This window comes from Coffea eugenioides, unplaced genomic scaffold (genome assembly GCF_003713205.1).
Source record: "Coffea eugenioides isolate CCC68of unplaced genomic scaffold, Ceug_1.0 ScVebR1_1521;HRSCAF=2384, whole genome shotgun sequence".
Taxonomy (NCBI): domain Eukaryota; kingdom Viridiplantae; phylum Streptophyta; class Magnoliopsida; order Gentianales; family Rubiaceae; genus Coffea; species Coffea eugenioides.
In genome coordinates this window covers 6601-20155 of record NW_020861932.1, presented here as the reverse complement: position 1 = coordinate 20155, position 13555 = coordinate 6601, and positions in this window count along the sequence as shown.

Here is a 13555-nt window from a genome sequence, read left to right as displayed (position 1 = left end):
TTTGCGTAATTGTATGACAAGTTTAACCAAAAATGGGGCATCGCGCAAGGCCTATAAAACTAGTATTGTTAGATACATAAGAGGTTTGCAAAGCTGTTTCTGCCTTGACATATGGGCCACAAATGTCGGTCAAAGTGCACTGCACAGGCCCACGTATCCAACTCATGTCATGGGTCTGCGAGTCTTCTACAATTTTCGGCAGCCTTGGGAAGTGTATATGAGGCCCATCATTTACATTTTTATTTTATTTTTTTGGTGATTGCTCTCAATTCTTGATTTAAGTTATACGGTATTCTGGTTGCGGTTCGTACATGCTCCTGTGCACTTGGGGTACCGCTGCTGAATTTCTTTCAGCTTTTAGGTAAAATTTTATATCCAAATCCAAACAAATAGGTCAACATAATCGTGTCTTTGTAGAATAATTTTTATAGAAAATATTATTGTAATACTTTTGTTTGTTTAAAGTATATTCCATCAATTTTTTTTTAGAGAAGGTGGATTCATGAGGGATGCCATCAGAGCTCCTAGAGGAATTAAAAAAAGAAAAGAAAAGAAAAACTAGAGTAGGTCTAAGGAATTAACTAATGTTTGACAAGTGGATTTAGAGATGGTGCAATTGGAATATATGATGCCCATAAGCTTGAGGCTCGATGTTGGGCATACAATACGGAATTTCATTGGCATTTTCCTTATCTTTACAAAAATATATTACTATAAAAAATAATCATATTTCTTCCCCCCCCTTTTTTTGGTAATGCCTGACCATCTTTTACATTTATTTATTTTTTCTTTTTGGTGATTGATCGTGTATTTAATTATGGTAGCACCGCTCAATTTCTTTCAGCTATCAGACAGAAATCATATCCAAATCGAAACGAAAGGTTCTACATAATTTGCGTTTTGGTATGCAGAGTTCAAATTTGGTAGTAATGTTTCTGTACGCGATAAAATTTCAAGTCTGCAACACGACAAGAAAAATGCACGACAAATATATGATATATAAATTTAGAAAAGTATGTAGGTACAATCTCTGGGGTTTTCTCGAACTTGTGGAGAGTTTCCCTCGATTCTTCTCTTCGAACGCCAATCCAAGGGCTTCGCAGCTTGTTCTTTGGATCCACCACCGATTCCTTCAAATCTTGATATAGAAGATTTGAAGAACTTTAGAAGATATTTGAAGACTCAAGTCTTGATATCTGGGAGACTTGGAGAGCTTGAAGAGCCGAACCTTTGTAGCTTGGAGCTTCAATGCTTTGAGCGTATATGATGCTCTTTGAAGTCCCTCTGTGTATTTTTTTTTTGTGTCCTTGATTTGGTTGAGAGACCTCTATTTATAGCTGTAGCAAGGGGTAGAGGTTGAAGACCTGTGTACCACTTTACTTGTCTTGCAAGACGTGCAGTCATATTAGGACTGTGCTAGCCAAATATTATCTCTTTATTTTATATTTATTAATAAAGAGATAAGTAATTCCTCGATTGGCCAAACTCGTGGGGACACGTGACGTGGCGCCGTTTGACTGGCCAGCTATTGCAGTATATAAGAGATATATTTGGATTAAACAACTCTAAATATTATCCCTTTAATAAGAAATAAATATTTAGATATTTATCCGATAAACATGTGATATGATGTGATTTGGTTGGTGGAGATACCCCTGCAATTTGAATTGATTTGGAACATCTCACCTTGACACGTGGCAAAATATAATTGGTCATTTAATAACCAATTTTTCCAAGTGTACATGCCATATGGCAATATCCGATTGGACAAAAATATTTTATAGACCAATGGTAGTTTTTGGAATTTAATTAAAATTCCATTGTCTACAAATGCCCCCTCGAAACTTGAGCGTGAATGCTGGATATCGGAGCAAATTTTGAACGGACAAGTTTTGACACATATTTTTTTGCTTCAATTTGAACACCACTGACATATTAGTTTTCAAGTGAAACCCATAAATGGGCTAAACTTCAAGCTTTGCAAACTTTATATCAATTACTTGTATCACATATGATAGTTACGTGGAATACCAACAATGCATCCCCTATTGAGCTCAATTTCCAAGATTGCTAGCTTTCAATTTCCCGAGACCGGACCACCTTATATCAATTTCCCAATGCAATCCCGTAGTCCAGTGTCATGCATGGCTAGCTTTCAATTGCTAGCTTTCAATTTCCCAATGCAATCCCGTAGCTTTACTCAAAATTTTGCACTTGGTATATCAATTCGTGAGCTTTGCTTATAAGATGGCCATGTGGGATCCACCAATTCATGCAACATTAGTTATATCAATTTCAGGATCATGCCAAGGCTTTGTCGGACCATCAACTCCAGGAGCAATGCCGTGACCTCTGAATTGGTGATAAAGTAGCCACCAATTTTAATTATAACCATTTGTCCTCAAGAAAGCCCAATGTATTGATTTGTGGGACATTGCATTTTACATGCCTGATCATTCACGTGCAAGCCATTTCAAAGATGAAATCCTAGGAATCCAAGTGAACTTCCATGCATCTTGCTTACCAATCTCACACGGAAGTCATAGAAACCCAATTGATCATAGAAGTCATAGGAACCACGGAACTCCACCGCTTCCAAACTTCACGCTTTGCAAATTTTATAGAAGTGTCTTGTATCATATAGGATAGCTACGTGGAGCATCACCAATTCATGCATCCAAGCCGAATCATCATATGGAACAGCTTTATGTCTCCTACTTCAGACTGACTCCGTTCTTTGTAGTATTCAATCCTTTGAAGTCAGGATTTGCACCACTAATAAACTAGATAATTAATTTCTTCGCTGATCACATTCGAAACTCAAGGAGTACTCTAACACAAATGCTGAGAATCCAACTCGCAGAGGAAGCCAATCGTGAGAACAAGAGCTTCGCATTTCATCCTTTCTCTTCGTCCCATTATACAAAGCAGGAAGAACCAGATTCCTTTTGCGAGTAAACTTCCTCGGCTCGATAAATTAGCCTGCTAAACCGCAAGTACTTCGAACAATGAGTCCTTTGGTGTTTTAAATTGAAACACTTCTGACCAGAATCCTTCTTGAATATAGGATGCATACCTGTTATAAATACGCAATGGTTGAGGCATCAATTTACTCACAGTTCGAAGACAAACTCTCCCTCGTTTCCTTTTTTCTTTCTTTCCACTAGCGTTGCTGGATTGCTGCTACGTCTCTGCTTGCCGTTGCCGTCATTCATTGTTTGCTAATTTGCTTGGCTCTGCTACCTTTTCAACTGATCAATTTCGGTCGACACTCTTGCTGAGCTACCCCTGAATTGTTTTAAGGTATGCCTTCCCAAGCTATGGGTGGATTTCTTCTCTGGTAGAGTTCAAAATTTTTTTTTTATTATATAACTAACTCACAGGCCTTCAATTTATCCATGGACACGCTTGCTCTTATATTATCCCAGCCAGAATAGCTTTCGTGCATGAATCTAATATGCCTCTTGAGTTCACGGTACCATTCATACGGATTAACCGATGAATAACTTGAAACCTGCATGTTAAGCTGCCATAACTCAAACTTACGAATCTGAACCATCGACTCATTATAGGATAACATGATTCCCAAATCCCGAAACTCGTGAGTAGTTAGCATATGAATCCTTGCATGGTTTTTTTTTTTTTTTTTTTTAAACATAAGTAGCTCTACCAAGTCGCGTTGGAACCTCGACACTTCATGATCATCTAACCAAGCAAAGTGGCCTTTGATCAATAGAGACAATTTACAGTTGGTTATCACCGTTGCCGAGCCGCAAGCGTTAATCGTCATCCATTGGTTGCACTTGAGCCAATTGCCGTATCAACAAATTGCCGCCGCCGCCAGAGCTAGTCATTATCCGTTGGAAAATCCTTCGCTTGCCAGGTATTTGCAGCTTCATCATTTTTTTTTTTTTTTTTTACTTGCAATATTCAATTATTACAAGAAGCTTTAGTCAATTGAGATGCTTAGAGCCCCCACGATTTTGCTAACAACTTCTCAAAACATTATGTGAAATGAAGCCGGGTCAAAAATATTTTTTCTCTTTTTTTTTTTTTCTTATGGGTAATACGAATATGATATTTGCACCCCTTTTCTTTTCTTGCTTTTCATGTATTCGAGGGTAATTACCAATATGCGTATTAGACCCCTTTCTCCCCTTCTCTTTTTTTTTTTTTTTTTTTTTTGCTCGTCTATTAGGAATATACCAAACATGATATTTGAGCAAAAACTTCCCTTCCTTTTCTAGAAGCTCTGACCCTAAATTTTGTTTTTTTTTTTGTTTTGCCCCCCAAATATTCCTACTATACATGGTTTTGATCTAAACTTTGTCAACTTACCTCTTTGTAGACAACTCAAGCTGCGCTTGAAGAGGGGTTTGAAACAATTCCGGGGATTTGAGAAGAGGCAACCAATTAGGTAATTTAATTACCAAACTTCTTGCACGAAACTCCTGTATCCTCTGATATCTTCTTTTACCAAATTCCAGCAATCATGCAAATTAAGGACTACGCCGTGCCAGTGCCGCATATTTCACTGACGGATGAACGGGGAGGAACTCAATCAAAGAGCTTGTCACTACATGTTTACAAACCAGCAATCGGCCCGCTTGCTGAATCCTTCATACCCCTTGAAGGGTGCTTTCATCTCGAAGATTGGACTAGCAAGTGGACCAAGAAAGTGGTGGCACCGTCGACTTTCTCCACTACATCGAGGGAAGAAGAAGTGGTCGTATTAAACTCGTCACTTCACAATGGAGATCCAGAAATAGCCAAATTCACGCTTCCGTTCGTGGGTTTCAATGTTGACAAAGCTACATGGAAAATCCCTTCGTCCTTCTTTGGTGAGGCGTGCTTCACTTCTCATTATTGGGAGTGGGTTGAGGACATGCTTGGAAGGTATAAAGACGTACTCACATGCGCTGGCATATTTGAAGCTGTCTACGCGTCGAGATACTCCTACGACCGCTGTGAAAATATCTTGCGAGCCTTCTTCAAATATTGGTGTCCCTCGACGAACACACTTCATACGCCCGTTGGGGAGTTGTCCATCACACTTTGGGACCTTTATCGACTCGGTGGCCTTTCGATTGACGGCACGTTTTTCGATGAAGTTGTTCCTTCGGCGCGGGAGCTCCTCACTCGTGACAAAGAAGGGAAACCACTTCTCCCTGAAAGTTGCAGGCATCTTTTTTCGGCTTACTACCACCTCTGGACGAACGACCAAGGGGTATGGATGAAGGACTGGATTCGCTTCTGGTTCAAAGCAGAGGCTAGGTATAGGGCTCCTCCGAATAGAGCGAATAGAAGGAAGACCACATCTAAACCAAAAAATGACTTACAACCCTTCTGGAAGCGTGGAGCCTTACGACCTTGCCGATACGAATGACTTCAATGTCCCTTTTGACACCCTGGGTATCCCAGGGTCTCTAAGAAAGGAGACCTATATTGCGGCATTCATAGCGTGTTGGATCTGCAAGTTCCTTTTGCCAAGCAAAAAGGTCGACCGTATTCGCCCAAGTGTTTTCAAGGTTGCATGCTTAATGGCTACAGGAAAAAAATTTTGTCTTGCAATTCCCGTCCTTGCGAGCATATATCATGGGTTGAGGGAGATCGTCCACGCCCCTAACCTTGGAGAATGTGAGGTAACTTTTCCAATCCATTACGTCTATGCTTGGATTGGCCAATACTTCGATGTATACTACGAAAATCATCAAGTGAGTAGCCACCACGCGCGCATGACAAGATTTAGTGGTGAGAAGATGGCAATATTTTATGGCCAATTGGAAGCTGAGGAAATCTTCAAAGAAACGAATCCTTTGATGCTTCCTAAATTGTGCTGGACTGAGAATGAAGAAAAGGCGTTGATCGATGCCGGATCCTTATCATCAAGACTCATGAGCTACTTCATTAGTCAACGCTCTTGCCATTTAACTCTACGTAAGGATAATACTTTCATTACTGAAAAATATAATCCTTGCAGGTTCAGCAGTTAATTCGGTTTTTGTCAGGACATCCCCAACAACTTGAAAGAGATCACTCACACTTATACCTTAGGTGAAGCTATTCAACTATGGGATTCCTCAGTTCGCACTCAGACGCGATCTCGGATGACTATACCCATGCACAGGAAGTATCCATTGATCACCAAAGACTATGATGCCTGGTGGTCGACTCGGTCAAATAGTGTCTCTTCAACTCCCTTAAAATTTACCGTTAAGATCCCTCAGCAATCATCGAAGAAGAGCAAGATTACCTCCGCCAACGAGTCAGTGCATCCTAATGGAGTTATAGAGATTGTAACGGGTCTTACCTCATCTACCTTGCGGAAGAACAAAACCATTAGTAGCTCCTTGGAAAATATTGTTACAAGAAATAAGTCTTCCAAGGACTCTCGACAGGCCATCAAAGAGGCGCAACCAGTGATTCCAGCAAAGAAGATGCCGCCCATGGTTTCAAAATCTTTATCAGTGACTCACACAGAAGAAGATGTCGAAATTGAAATGATGGACGATCGTGGTTCTCTCGAGGCTATAGGACAAGAAGGGACTCAAGCTCAGGGTATCGAATCTACCCAGAGAGGAACCCATTCGTTGGCAAGCGGCAGTAGTAGCCAAGACCGTCATTGGAACCGATCGAAGAAGAGGACATCTTCTGATTTGGAGGAAATTTCCTTTTCACCACCGTCGGTTGGAGTGTCGCCACTTAAGGTAATCATATTTTCCTTTTCTTTTTTTTTAAAAAAAAAAGACCCTCAAAACATTTTTTTTTTCAGCCCCCACTTCTTGAATTCCACCAAGAAGATGTTGATACCAATTCACCACTTGAACTTGAGACTGATGCTATAATTTCAAACAAGAAAGGTGACGAAGTCGTTATCAGCATCCCAAAGCAACTTGCCCCCAGTGGAGGCGCTTTGTCAAAGAAGGAGCTGTCTAATTTGCACGAAATCCGGAAAAAACCTAAGGTAGCATTGGTTTCAGAATTTCATGGTCAAAAATTGATCCAGGCGCATCGAAGGAAGTACTTGCAGAGTTTGTTGATGGATTTTCGCGGACAGATTCTTGACACTCCAACTGAACAGATCTCTTCTTTAAAAGAGTGTGCAGAGGAAATCATTGCGGAAATCACAAGAACGGATTCTACCAATGGTCTCCCTTTAAAAGATCACTTGATGGAATTGTTTGCCAAGGCGGAGGCATATGATGTTCTGGCATCCTCATCGTGGGAAAGGATGAGCAAAGAAACACATGCAGAACTCCTTTCCAACGCGACCGTCCAACTCAAGAGAGTTAAGGCAAAGGAAGAAGGACTAACTTGTCACTTGCAAAGTCTTGAAGAAAAGTTGCAGTCCATTGAAGACAGGAAGAAGGTTCTGCAACAGGAACTCATCAGTTTGGAGAAACAAGGCCTGGAAATCAGTTCGACTATCGATCAAAAGTATGAGACCTTCAAGGAGATCCAGGCCGAAATAACCCAAGCGCATGATGAGCTATCTTCCATTGAAAATACTAGCATCATGACTGATAACGCAATGAAGGAACTTGAAGACATGAAGTCTGCACTTGAATCATATAAAGTAGCTGTAGTGGAATACAAATTTGATATTTAGACTTTCCACCATGTTCTTCTTTTCCTTGAATTATTTTATCACTCATTTTTTCCATGTAATGAGTTTTCTTTTGAATAATAAAATGCTTTTCATTTCTTATCTCATGTTTTTTTTAAGAGAAAAGAACTCAAATGGAGCATTTTATTATTTTTTTTTATATTTTTTTATATTTTTTGGAAAGAGAAAATTCTTTTTCATTTTTTTTTTGTAAGGGACAAGGATTTGATTTGGAGCGGTGTAACTGAACTTAGAGGATGCCCTCCAAGCTGCCTACGTATCCCAACAAGGGAATCAAGTCACACGTAGTTCCTGCCGTTCGCATTTTAACCTCATGCGGGCCAGGAGTATCTATTTGTTTACCACCTTAGACTTGGTGGAGTGTTTCAGCAGTTTAACCACATACTACACTGTTGGTGGTTGCCATCCACAGTTTTAGCTCATGCGGGCCAAGAGCATCGCGCGGTTCCGATTATGCATAGTACCTTTTTAGGTACTTGCCATTGATGGGGCCAACCCTTAATCCATCTTCGGCAACCAACTTGTATGAGTCATTTGTATATACTTCTCGAATGACATATGGACCATCCCACTTAGGAGTAAACTTTCTTTGTCCGCCATGAGTGAGAATGATTGGTCTCCGAACGGCGAGCACTAACTCTCCAATTTGAAAAGAGCGGGGTCGAACGTGCTTATTGAATGCCTTTGAAAGGCGAGCCTGATAACACTCAATCCGTTGCTGAGCTTCCAATCTCTTTTCGTCGAGTGCTTCTAATTCCTCAAGGCGAAGACGAACATTATCTTCTCCACTGAGCCCTTCTTGAATTGCAATTCTTAGCGAAGGTATTTGACACTTAAGTGGAAGAACAGCTTCAACACCGTAAACAAGCGCATATGGGGTTGCTTGTGTGGGAGTTCGAAAAGTGGTTCGGTATGCCCAAAGCGCTTCTCCAATCCGAAGATGCCAATCCCTTTTCGATTTATCCACGATTTTCTTCAACAGATTACATAAGGTCTTGTTGAATGCTTCAGCGAGTCCATTTGCGGCAGCGTAGTACATGGACGAATTGTATTGTTTGAAATGAAACTTTTCGCAAAGTTTGTTCATTGCTACATTGCAAAAAGGTTTACCATTATCGGTGATGATATAACGCGGGACCCCATATCGATAAATGATGTGCGAGCGGATAAAATCTACTACATTCTCCTTTTTGACCTCTCTTAGAGGAACCGCTTCGGCCCACTTTGAGAAATAATCCGTCGCTGCCAAAATAAAAATGTGTCCTCCGGAAGATTTTGGAAGCGGTCCAACTATATCCAAACCCCAAGCATCGAATGGCCAAGAAGCTACAGTTGGATGCAATGGTTCAGGAGGTTGACGGATGAAATTGCCATGGAATTGACAAGCTTGACATCTTCTAGCAAAATCGATACAGTCCTTCACCATTGTTGGCCAGTAGTATCCCATTCTTTTAATGCGAAAGTGTAATTTCGGGCCAGATTGGTGAGCACCACATATCCCAGAGTGAGCCTCCTCCATTGCTTGCATGGCCTCATCTTCTCCAAGACATCGTAGAAACACCCCATCGAATGACCTTCGGTAAAGCGTCCTTTTGTAGTAAATGAAACGTGGTGCTCGACGACGTATATCAACCCTTTTCTTAGGATCTTCTGGTAACTTCCCATGATTAAGGTAATCAATGATGAGGTGACGCCAATCCTCCTTTTCGATCTCATGGACAAAAATATGATAAGCATTTTCTTCCTCACCATCATCATCTTCATCAAACATCGGAGGTATGACCCAACTTTGACATATTGAAATCTGATTTCGATGAGAAGGCAGAGTGATCATGGACGCCACCCTTGCCAAAGAGTCAGCTTGTTGGTTGAAATTTCTAGGGATATGTTCTATAGTGACATCGCCCAGATATCCCATGAGTTGCCTTGCATACTTATAATATGGGATCAATTCGGGTTTCTTGACATCATAAACACCAAGAAGTTGATTTACCACCAATTTTGAATCACCGTAGACTCTAAGATGCAACTGTTTCATGTCTACAGCCGTTTCAAGACCGAGAATCAACGCCTGATATTCAGCCACATTGTTGGAACACCGGCGTGTTAAAGTGAAAGAGTATGGCAATATATCTGCTTCAGGAGTATGAAAGATAATTCCTGCACCGGCTCCGTCACGGTGCGCGGCTCCATCGAAATACATCGACCACGGAGATTCGACCATAAACACTTCTTCATCGGGAAGTTCATCAGTCAACTCCCACTCGGCAGGTAGGGGATGATCGGCTAAAAAGTCTGCCAATATTTGTCCTTTGACAGCCTTCGCAGGTACGTAAATAATTTCAAACTGTTGAAACTGGAGGTACCATCTCGCGAGTCGATCAGACAGTACAGGTTTTGCCATGAAGTATTTAATGGGATTAGACTTAGATATGAGTCGAATAGTGTGTGTTTGAAAGTAATGTTTCAACTTCTGAATGACAAATATAAGTGCCAAACACAACTTCTCGATGGGCGAGTAGTTCAACTCATTAGATGTCATCATCCGGCTCAAGTAATACAGTGCATTCTCCTTACCTTCATCGTTTTCTTGAGCAAGTAAGGCCCCAACCGACCGTTCTTGAGCGGAAATATAGAGAATCAATGGTTTTCCTGGAATGGGCGCAGCCAGCACTGGGGGATTCATGAGATACGCCTTGATGCTTGTAAAAGCATTCCTACACGATTCATCCCACTCGAAGGGTACCCCTTTCTTCATCAGTCTACTAAAGGGTTGGCATCGCCCGGCCAAATTAGAGATAAACCTCCGGATATATGCCAACTTCCCTTGAAGGCTCTTCAATTCATGAATATTTCGCGGTTCAGGCATGTTCACAATGGCATCAATTTTAGATCGATCGACTTCTATCCCCCGTTGATGAACGATGAAACCAAGAAACTTGCCAGAAGTGACTCCAAATGCGCACTTCAAAGGATTCATCTTTAATTGGTATCTCCGAAGGCGTTGAAAAACTCTTCGAAGGTCTTGAATATGATCCTCTCGCTTCTTTGATTTCACCACAAGGTCATCAACGTAGCACTCCATATTTCTATGGAGCATATCATCAAATATTCTTTGCATTGCCCTTTGATATGTCGCTCCAGCATTTTTCAAGCCAAACGGCATTACTTTATAGCAATAAATTTCCTTGGGGGTGCGGAAGGCAGTTAGCTCCTCATCCTCTGGCGCCATACGTATTTGATTGTAGCCAGACGATCCATCGAGAAAAGATAGTGCTTCATGCCCGGTTGTAGCATCTACCGTCAATTCTGTGATGGGGAGAGGAAAATCATCTTTGGGGCAAGCCTCGTTTAAGTCTCGAAAGTCAACACAAACTCGAATTTGCCCATTCTTCTTCCTTACAGGGACGATGCTTGAAATCCATGTTGGATATTTTACTTCTCGTATGAATCCGGCTTCAATCAATCGATTTATCTCATTTTCTATCAGAGGAATCAATTCGGGCCGAAAGCGCCTTTGCGTTTGCTTGACAGGTTTTGTTCCTCGCTTGACGGACAAATTATGAACGGCGACCCTTGGATCCAAACCAGGCATTTCTGAGTAATTTCAGGCAAAGACGTCCCTGAACTCGAGCAGCAAATCAACATACTCTTTTTCTTCTTCAGGAGTCATACAAGAGCTTATGTAAATTGGGCGAGGATCGTCGCTTGTGCCAAGGTTAATCTCTTTTAGCTCATCGACCGTATTTTTTACCCCTTGCTCAAGTTCAGGGGGAGCGTCGTCTGCATCTTCTTCTTCTTCTTCGGGATCACTGATCGTAATATGGTGACAGGAAGCCATACTTTCTTGACCCGGTTCCTCAAAAATGGTTTCAATTCTTACATTGAATAAGTCTCCATAGTGCATGAAGAAATTGGAGACTCGCTTTCTTGGTCCGTTCTTCTTTATTGGAGTAAGACTTTCTTCCTTGGCAACTTGGTACTCTTGTTTTTACTGCCTAATCTCTCATAGACAGGCGACTTCAAATTTTTCGGCTGCGGGCCAAGTCTGTCAAACACAGAAGTACGTTTTGACTTATTTCCCAATCGGTCGAACACAGATCTCTTTCGGCTTGTGACCTCCATTTCTTCGTTCACATAGTTACAACTCGCTCTTTTGATCATTATACGAACAGGAGAGGGCGGTTGATAACCAAGACCCATCGATGAACTTTCAACATTATAACCCTTTTCTTTCAACATTTTCTGCGTAGGTGTCAATCCGTGAGTCTTCTCGCCAGTCACTTCAGGAGGGAGTTTGCCCAATGTATTCTTCTCATTTGGGTTATAACCCGCCTTAGCAAGAAGTCTATAGGCGTTTGGATCAAAACCTTCTTGAGTCCGATTAGTTGGTAGCGAGTAATGTTCCACTGCCGGTTCTTCTTTGGGACGGATAAACCCTTGCAAGCTCACCTTCTCAATTTTGACAGGCTCTATCTTGGTGAGCGGAACATTTAATGTGTCATTTCTGATAAAAGAAAACTGACCTTCTTCTCTCTTTGATTTTGGAGTATACCGCAAAATGGGTACTTTGGAATCTTGACTTTCTTCCCTCACCGATTCCTTTCTTTTTGCTTCTTTGTGAAGATAAAATTTGGCGTCGGCAAAGTGAGTTTCGGCTTCCGTGAACGGTTTGTCGTCGGCAGTGACTTTCTTAACAATACCGTCTCGACAATACTTGAAACATTGATGCAGAGTAGATGGTATAATTTCATTCTCGTGAATCCAGGGCCTTCCCTAGAGCATGTTATAAGAGGTTTTGGCTTCAATGATATGAAATAACGCACTTGAAGACAGCTCACCAATGAGCAATTCAAGCCTTATGAGGCCAATTGCTCTTTGCCCCCCTTGGTTAAATCCTTGGATCATGAGGCGGCTCTGGGAGAGTTCATCACTTGAGATTCCTAACTCTTTCATAGCACGTACGGACATGATATTGACGGCAGATCCCCCATCAATGAGTATCCGATTCATCTTTTGTTCTCGAACATATGCACTAACAAACAATGGTCGATTGTGGGTCTTGAACTCAACAGTTAAATCGTCATCATCAAAAATGATGGTCGTTGCACAATCCACCGGTGGTTTATCATCGATTTTGAGCTTTTTCTCAAATTCAGTGCCAATTTGTGTGACTTGAGAATTTTCGGCTTTGACGACATTACAAGAAGTGGAATTATCAGTATCGTCACTTAAATACCCTTTGGGTATAAATTCTCTTAATGTCACGGGCTGTCGAACCTCTTGAAGAAGCTGAAAATCTGACGAAATTGGTGTTGTGGCGACTCCCTTCTGTTTCTTTGTCGCATTTCGTCGTTTCATCGTCACTTTCGGCTTTGTCGAATGAATGCTTTTCGAAAAGATATACTTCTTTGTTTTTGGCTTGCAAGTCCTCTTTCGAGTGACTAAAGTCCATCCTTCGTTGTCATCTTCAATAACATTTTCAATTGACGATTTTTCAACCTCCTTGGGCGAAGTACTGCTTGTTGTGGTTAGAATTTCTATCGGACAACACACAGACCCAAACATTATTGTTGTTTGGTTTGCCGATGCTTTATCTTCCTCGAGAAGGATCTTTCCTTGACGTGCCAATTCCATAATTTTGTCTTTAAAGACAAAGCATTTAGTGAGAGGGTGACCAATCAAGCGGTGATAACAGCAATAATTCGGATCATTGACTTGACCGGCTTCCTCTGGGCGCTTCATTTCAGGAAGTTCAAGGAGTTTCTCCTTGAAAAGGTCATCAAACATCCCTTGTAAATCAGATTCAAGAAATGGGTATTCTTTTTCTTGCATCTCTTTTAACGTGGGTCTTCTTATTGACCTATTTTGAGATGGATCCAATTTCTCAGTGACCTTTCGGCTCACTTTGGTAGCAATTTTCATGGG